Source organism: Pholcus phalangioides, unplaced genomic scaffold, assembly GCF_987345545.1.
Source record: "Pholcus phalangioides strain wild (caught in Gottingen) unplaced genomic scaffold, Ppha-v1.0 ptg000017l_1, whole genome shotgun sequence".
NCBI classification, from domain to species: domain Eukaryota; kingdom Metazoa; phylum Arthropoda; class Arachnida; order Araneae; family Pholcidae; genus Pholcus; species Pholcus phalangioides.
In genome coordinates this window covers 55703329-55711590 of record NW_028301610.1, presented here as the reverse complement: position 1 = coordinate 55711590, position 8262 = coordinate 55703329, and positions in this window count along the sequence as shown.

Sequence of the window (8262 nt, the reverse complement as noted above, 5' to 3'; positions counted from 1 at the left end):
TCAATTTAATATTCCAATTTTTAATTTATAAGAAGGGAAATAAGCAAAAAATTATTCCCTTGTGAAAGGATACTGGTGCCCCTTTCCTAAACCGTTCAGAACATCCGAAAGCTGCGCAAGTGTTGGCCATTGTAATCAAAAATAAGACAGCATGTGGAGATCGTCGTATGAACAGCCATAAGGAAAGCATTGCCAGCGAGATTCCCTGACCAGCCTTTTGACCGGAGTCACGTGACTTCGATCTTTTCTTCACATTGTAACCCTCGCGCTCTCTCTATATTATTATTACTCTGTGGTTAAAATACTGCTTTAGTACCTTAATAAATACTCATAACTTGCCTTTGTTTTTCTACGTATTTTGATTGAGGAGCTTATTTTCGAAAAGGAATATTTCCGTATTTCCAATTTCCATATTGCTCATCTTTGCATCCACAGATTGTTTCAAATTTAGTTTCTTTCCTCTAACAATAACCGACTGAAACAACCTCCCGTCAAACATTATTGATTGTACAATCGTTTCTGATTTCCTTTGTAACATCAATCGTCTCATCTGTCAAACTTCACCACCGTATTTCCTTGTATAGGCCTCGGCCAAGCAATATTGAATAAATAAATAAATAAAATATTTGTTAAATTTACAGTCGAAGTAAAAAGCCCTTTTTACCGGAATGGACTGCTTTACAAAAGTAGAAAATAGCCTAACAGGTAGTATAAGAATATTTATATATATTATTTTTTCTTGATCGACATTCAAGGGAGTTATCCACATTCAAATTTTGTAAATGTTCCGTTTCAAAAGAAAATTAGTAGAAATTTTACCTTTCGATCAAAATTGGAGCTGATTAATTCTGTAAAAATAGGAAATTTTTCTACGCCACCCGTCGATTCCAAAAGTTTTCACCTAGCCAAGTAAGGCTCTCGTGAATGACAGGATTAAACAACACTATCATTCTATAGTGGAACCTCCCATAACGGACACTCCTGTTAGCAGACATCTCACTAACGGACACTTGAAATACGTCGATGGGACTCGGTGTATTTAACTATCCATTAACGGACACTCCTCGTTAGTGGACAAAATAGTTTTGAAAAAAAAAATCCCTTAACGCGCCAGTAGTGGACAACCGTGCCCGAGTGGCATGGTGGTAAGATGCTCGTCTACCATCATGAAGGTTGTTGTCAGGGTCCCGGGTTCGAACCCAAGGGAGGATCTAGATAAGATATTTTCCTTAACGAACTCGAGGCGACCACCGATAGACAGCGCCTTCACTTCCAACCCATCTCACTAATGACAGTAAATTGCGATATGGCCAGAGTTGGTGTTTGGTGAAGTAGTAGTAGAGGACAACCGCGTTGTTATCAGGGACGGGCATAAGTGTTTTGCGGCCCTCTGAAATGGTTTTTCCCGATAGCGCGTCGCTTAAATGATTTGCAAATGTTCCGCGGGTAGTATAACAAATTGTACGAGGGTTTCGACAGCTGGCTGATGCGAAGATAAATCCAGCAAAGAAAATTTAACCGGCCTTGCGGGGAATCGAACCCAGGTTATCTGACTAGCCGGGTGAGCGTACTGGACGCCAGCGAATCCTTTTCCTTAAAGCTCGTATGTGCTGAACGTACATGGACAACCAGACCTAACTCAAGCCAAAGCTCACAATTTCTGACACTGTGACACTGCCACTAGATGGCGACTTATCCGGGGATGATGTCACTCTCCACTATTACTACGAAGGTTTCGACAGCTGGCTGATGCGAAGATAAATCCAGGGGAGAAAATTCAAATGGCCTTGCTCACTTAGGGCACTCACCCGGCAAGTGAAAGGACGTGGGTTCGATTTCCCGCAAAGCCAGTTGAATTTTCTCTCCTGGATTTGTCTTCGCATCAGCCAGCTGTCGAAACCTTTGTAGTAATAGCGGAAAGTGAAAACTGTAGACCGATGTTAAAAGGAAAAGCTCACTCATCACACACCGGCTACATATGAGTATAAAAACATGAGTTAACTTATGACCGGAAAATAAAGTGTTAAGTAATGTGGTAATGTGCCATAGGCCGCTTGAGTGATCTGGAACTGTGTCGTAAGTCACTTAAATAATCTATAAATATTCTGAGGGCTGTCTGAGTGATTGGAAACTGTGCCGCGTGCCACTTAAGTGTTCCGGAACTGTGTCTCGAGTCACTTAAGTGATCTGCAAATATGCCGCGTTTCACTCATGTCATCTGGGAATGTGCTGCGGGTCATTCAAGTGATTGGGAATGTGCCGCGAGTCACTCAAGTGATTGGGTATGTGCCGCAGGACACCTAAGTGCTGTGGAACTGCACCGTTGGTCAGTTAAGTGATCTGGAAATGTGTCGTTCAATTCATTCCCACAAAATTAGGTTTTCCGTCACGGCCGACATTAGATTTCTCCGAGGGCCACATTGGGCCCGCGGGTCATGGATTAAGCATGTATGCTATACATTCACTACAGAGAGGCTCGCCAAAGAGCACAACCTAGGGAGTCCATGTCTTTCACACGGCACCACAATGGAAGGGCTGTCAGGGATAGACGACCGCTACCCAGAGCTCCAGGGCCGTCATTTCAACTTTTTCCCGGGGGGGGGGGGGCAAAGAACATGTACTCAATGTATGTATGTGTATTTTATATATATATATATATATATATACCATTTTTAGTGTATTTTCAAAAGCCGGGGGGTCAACGACCAAAATTATTCCCGTTTGAATAAACCCTGTTGCATAATACGACACAGCCAAAACCTTCTATAGCAGAAAGCATCCGCGTGAAGCCTCGACATCACTGAAGTCATCCATTTCACCTGTAGCCACTGGATAAAGCAGGGCGACGTGACGTATGCGAAAAATCTTTGACTTTTTTTTGCAGTACATTCAATGCCTACAGGTGAAATGGACGACTTCAGTGACGTCACGAGCTTCGCTGCGGAGACTTTCCGCTATAGAAGGTTGTCGGCACAGCTCATCCCAAAGATTCAGAAGCAATTAAAAAGTGCATTTGGAAAACAAAAAAAAACTGCAAATGTTCCCCCTTTTGAAAATGAGCTCCTCAATCGAAAGAGGTCAAAATAATGTCGAAACGACTCGATGTTACACACATTTTGAATTAATCCCATTTAAGCGCGTGAGTTCATCATGCAAATCGGAGATTAAACGGGCATTTGTTTGGTTTGTTTCGACGAGAAAATGTCACTAAATAGTGTCTCCATGGTTTCTTCGGTCCTTGCTTTAATGATTGGTGGCCATTCTTGTTTTCCCTTTGGTCGATCCGTCACGCTACGGAATATATTATACACTATACCTAGAGAAAAAAAGCAGTTTCTTTATCTCGCGCGTGAAGTTTTGCAACGTCCAAGAATTAGTCAACTCTTAAATAAATAAATAACAAACACACACACACACACATATATAAGTTCATGGTTCGAAAAAGCGGTTCAGAATAATAATGATGCTATGATAAAGAAACAAAAAAAATAACCATTGAACCAACGATTACGAAAGTCAATCGCGAATTCGAAACTCGGGCTGATGTTGGAGTGCGAAGTAGTAAATAAGCGAAGAAAAACGTGTTCTCTCTTCTTGTGGACAAATTCAAGGACATCTTGGTTTCTTAAAAAACAAACTAGTCCTGTTAAGTAAGGTAGAAAAACCAAAAAAAAAAAACGGGGGAAGGCAAGAGCTAGGCCGTAATCATGTGCGTTGGAGATAGATTCCAATGATTCGACAGTAGCACCCTACATTGAATAGAGTAGGCGTCTTCATCATGTTTAAAACTCGTGAAGACAACTATGACGTGTTTCGTATATGTTGACGCTAGAACACGCGACGGGAATTCCGAAAGGCCGGCGGACAGCGGTCATTTTGACCGCAATACGAAAAAATAATAATAAACGTAAATTATAATTGTTTTAACCGAAACTTTTTAAAACAGCATCTATCTATATACAGGGTGTCCTGTAAGTGCTATTGCCGCCTTTATCTCATCAACCGTCCGTCGTATAGAGGTATGATTCCAATTTAAAAAAATTCTCAAAAGGCGTTAAAAAATTACGCTGTACCAGTTTTGAGAGTGAGAATACAGTGTGTCACAAAATAAAATAAAAAATCTGAATTTTTATACGGTCCCCCCCCCCCCTTGTGCTCTAACTTCCAATTAGAAAGTTGTTGCGCGGTCTCGATTAATGCCAACAAAGAAAATTCCATGTTTCTAAGTATTCACAGATATTTGAATTCGAAAAACGGAGGGAATTTTGGAAAGAACAGCGTTAAATTCGGGTAAAACACTTTTTCTGTGCATTTAACTCTGTTCTTTTCTGAATTTTCAAAAAATTCCAAAACATGGAAGTTTTTGTTGTCGGCATCAGGAGAGACAGGGCAGCGACTTTCTAATTGGAAATTAAAGCACAGGGGGACCGTATAAAAATCTATATTTTTAATTTTCCCACACACTGTATTTTTCATTCTCAAAACTGTTACAGGGTAATTTCTGAACGCCTGTTGAGCATTTTTCAAACTGGAATCATACCTGTACGACAGACGGTCAATGAGATAAAGGCCGAGCTAGCACTTACAGGACACCCTGTACATAGATAACATATCCTAACTGATTGATTCATCATCGCCGAACCAAAATCGCTGAAGCTATAAATATGAAATTTAGTCAGTAGTTTAATTTTATGATGTAAGAGCTCATTAAGACAGAGTTTTCCAAAATTCGACTCCTAAGGGGGTCATAAGGGGGGTTCAAAGGTTATATAGAGAAATCATGCCGAGCCAAAACCGCTGAAGCTATAATTATGAAATTTGTTCAGTATTTATTATATTTTATAATGTAGATACCCACTAAGACAGGATTTCTGAGAATTCAACCCTCAAGGGGTGTCATGAGGCCTTGAAATGTCAATGTGATATGGCGGTATCAACGCCGAGTAATTTGCATGTTACCAAATTCACACGAGCGAAACCGCGGGTAACAGCTAGTCTATATACAGGGTGCTAACAATACTTGTGAACATACAGGTTGCATAGTTAACGGGGCGTACGGTATTTTACTGGCGAACCGTTGATCCTAGGGGCATACTTTCAATTGGAAAAAGTGTCCGAATAACGTGTAGACTCAGACGCAGTTGAACCCCGCTTTAAGGAATACCGTTATAGCGAATATCTCGCTTTAAGGAACACCTTTCTAACCCCCAGATAAGTTTACATAGGGACAATACAAAAGCCTGGAATTCCTTCATTACGAAATTTCATTATAACGAAGTGATTTCTCGGGTGTCTTGGACTTCGTTATAACGCGATTCGACCGTATATCATTCATTTCGCAAAGGTTTGCATGGTTAGGAAAATAAAGAAATTAACTTTTTATACGATCCCCGTGTGTCCAAAAATCCAATTAGAAAGTTGTTGCCCTGTCTCTCCTGATGCCAAAAAAAAAAAAAAATTCCACATTTCTAAGTCTTAGAAATTCAAATTCCGAAAACGGAGGAAAGTTGAGAAAAAAACAGAATTAAATGTGGGTAAAACGGTTTTATAGTCGATGAATTCGAATGGCAATCTGGTTTATTTTAATTTAATTTTTATTGCCAAATATGTGTAGTACGCGTATCATCAAGGGCGTAGCCAGGGGGGGGGGACTTGGGGGTCTGGTCCCCCCCCCCCCGAAATGTGAGAAAATGACCGAAAAAAGGGAAAAAGATGGCCAAATCTATTGTTCTGTCACTTTGGCCCCCCCCCCCCGAAATGAAAGTGGTCCCCCCCCGAACGAAATTTCTGGCTACGCCCCTGCGTATCATGTATGGACAAAAATTATTGATTTAATGAAAAGAGGAGAAAGGTTATAAATTTTTTCCCATATTTATATAACACAACTGACACGTTTAAAAAGAAATACGATAAACATGTTGGGGTAAATCGAGAAGCTATCCATACTTAGTATAAGAACCATAAGTATTCTTTATGGGCATTGTATAGTATTTTATCATATGTATATATTGTTTATAAATTTTGTGATTGTGTTTTTAATTGGGTTGCTGTATTTTTGAAATATATGACATCCATATTTGCTATGGGCATCTTTTTCTCTGCCACCTCGTTGGGCATTTTGCCTGTTGTGGCGTTGTATTTGTATCGGACTTTCCAACTTTATTTGGGAACTAGTTGATGCCCATTGCTTCGCTCGCGTGGATTTGGTAATCGGAAAATTACTCGGCGATGATTCCCCATGCTTGGGGAGATGAATTTTCAGAAATCCCGTCTTAGGGCAACTACAATATAAAATATAATACTGACTAAATATCATATTTATGGTTTCAGTGATTTCGGCTCTGTGACGATTGCTCCGTATAACCTTCGAACCCCCTCCCATTAGGGGTTGCATTTTGAAAAATCCTTTTTTAGTGAGTCTCTGCATTACAATACAAAAATACTGACTGAATTTCATATTTATAGCTTCAGCGGTTTCGGCTCGACGTGATTTCCCCATATGATCCCCTTAGGGGTCGAATTTTGAAAATCCCCGGCTTAGCCTTTACGCCATGAAAAAAAACTTCTGACCAAATTTCATGATACTAATCAAATTTACACAGCGGTTTCGGCTCGGCGTGATTTCTCTATGCTACCTTTGAACTCCCCGTATGACCCCCCCCCCCAGGGGTCGAATTTCGAGAAACCCCTTCTTAGTGAGTATTTACGCCATGAAACAAAACTTTTGACCAAATCTGATATTTACAGCTTTAGCGGTTTCTGTTCGGCGATGATGAATCAATCAGTCAAGTTAGGACTTGTTATTTCATATACGTACATAGATTATGCATAATCGTCGGTTAAAGTGGTTAATGTAGTAAAATTTAATCAAACTTTCTTTATATCGAAACGATTGGTGACCAGCAAAACCACCCCAATGTATTACTTTTACAGTAACATATATATTTTTAAGAACAAATTGCGACCGAAGCCAAATGTCTTATATTTAAATGTTAAAGGCGTATAAACAAGGTTTCTCTCACTGTACGTCTCACCCGTCTCCGTTAGCGGACAAACTTTTTGGTCCCATGGGTGTCCGTTATGGATAGGTTCAAGGTTCAATTCAATTATTGAGTGACCAAGTAAGTGCGTTAGTCGCCGTATGAGTGATCACGTGATCGACCATATTAGTAATCAAGTTAGTGACCGGATGAGTGATTAAGTGAGTGGCCGTATTAGTAAACAAGTTATTGACCGAAAGAGTGATGAAGTGAGTAACCGGATGAGTGTCAAAGTGCGTGAGTATATATGGTCACTCATGCGGCATTCACTTCACCAAACATATGGTCACTCACTTGATCATTTATACGGTCACTAGCACACTCACTCAACTGGTCACTCACATAATTACTTACTCACTTGGTCACTCAGTCGATCATTCATACGGTCAAGGCAGGCGAAATGTACCGGGGACGAAACGTGCCAGGGGCGAAATTTCCGGATTCCATTTTTTCCTAGTGCAAGGTGAGCCCATAGCACGCGTGATCAAATATTTCAGGGCAACAAGTAAATCAATACACCAAACGTTTGCTACCTACGCACAAATCGGTTTCGGACACAGGTTCCCAACGCGTACAAGAAAGTTGTTTTCACGAGCTGTAGTTTCCTCGCTTGTCCCGTAAACCATCGCTGCTTGTTTTCTCGTCCACCTAATACAGCAGCATAGACGGTACAAGAAGGGGGGGGGCGATACACCATTCACGAAAAATTGTATCATTAGCATAGGTGGCAGGGCGAAAATAGACAACTTTCCTGTGATCACCGTGCACACACTCGGTGAACCATATCTCTTCCGTTCGAAGAGCATGTATCCGCTTATGTACGAGAGTCCAGCTAATCACTCAAGGAAAACGCATGAAACAATATTTCATATTTTTTTAAAGGGTGTTTGATGACGTAAGCATCATTCAAACACCCCCTCCCCATCGATGCTGTCGTAATACTTGAATGGCCCCAAACGTGCCATGACCTGCTTAAGTGCTCTGGAACAGTTCTGCGGGTCACTTGAGCGATCTATGAATGTGTCACGGGTTATTTGAGTGACCTGTAAGTGTGCCGCGGGTCACTTAAGTGATCTATGAATGTACCACGGGTCACTTAAGTGATCTATGAATGTACCACGGGTCACTTAAGTGCTATGGAACTGTGCCGCGGGTCACTTTAGTGATCTATGAATGTGTCGCGGGTCATTTGAGAGATCTGTAGATGTGCCGTGGGGCGCTT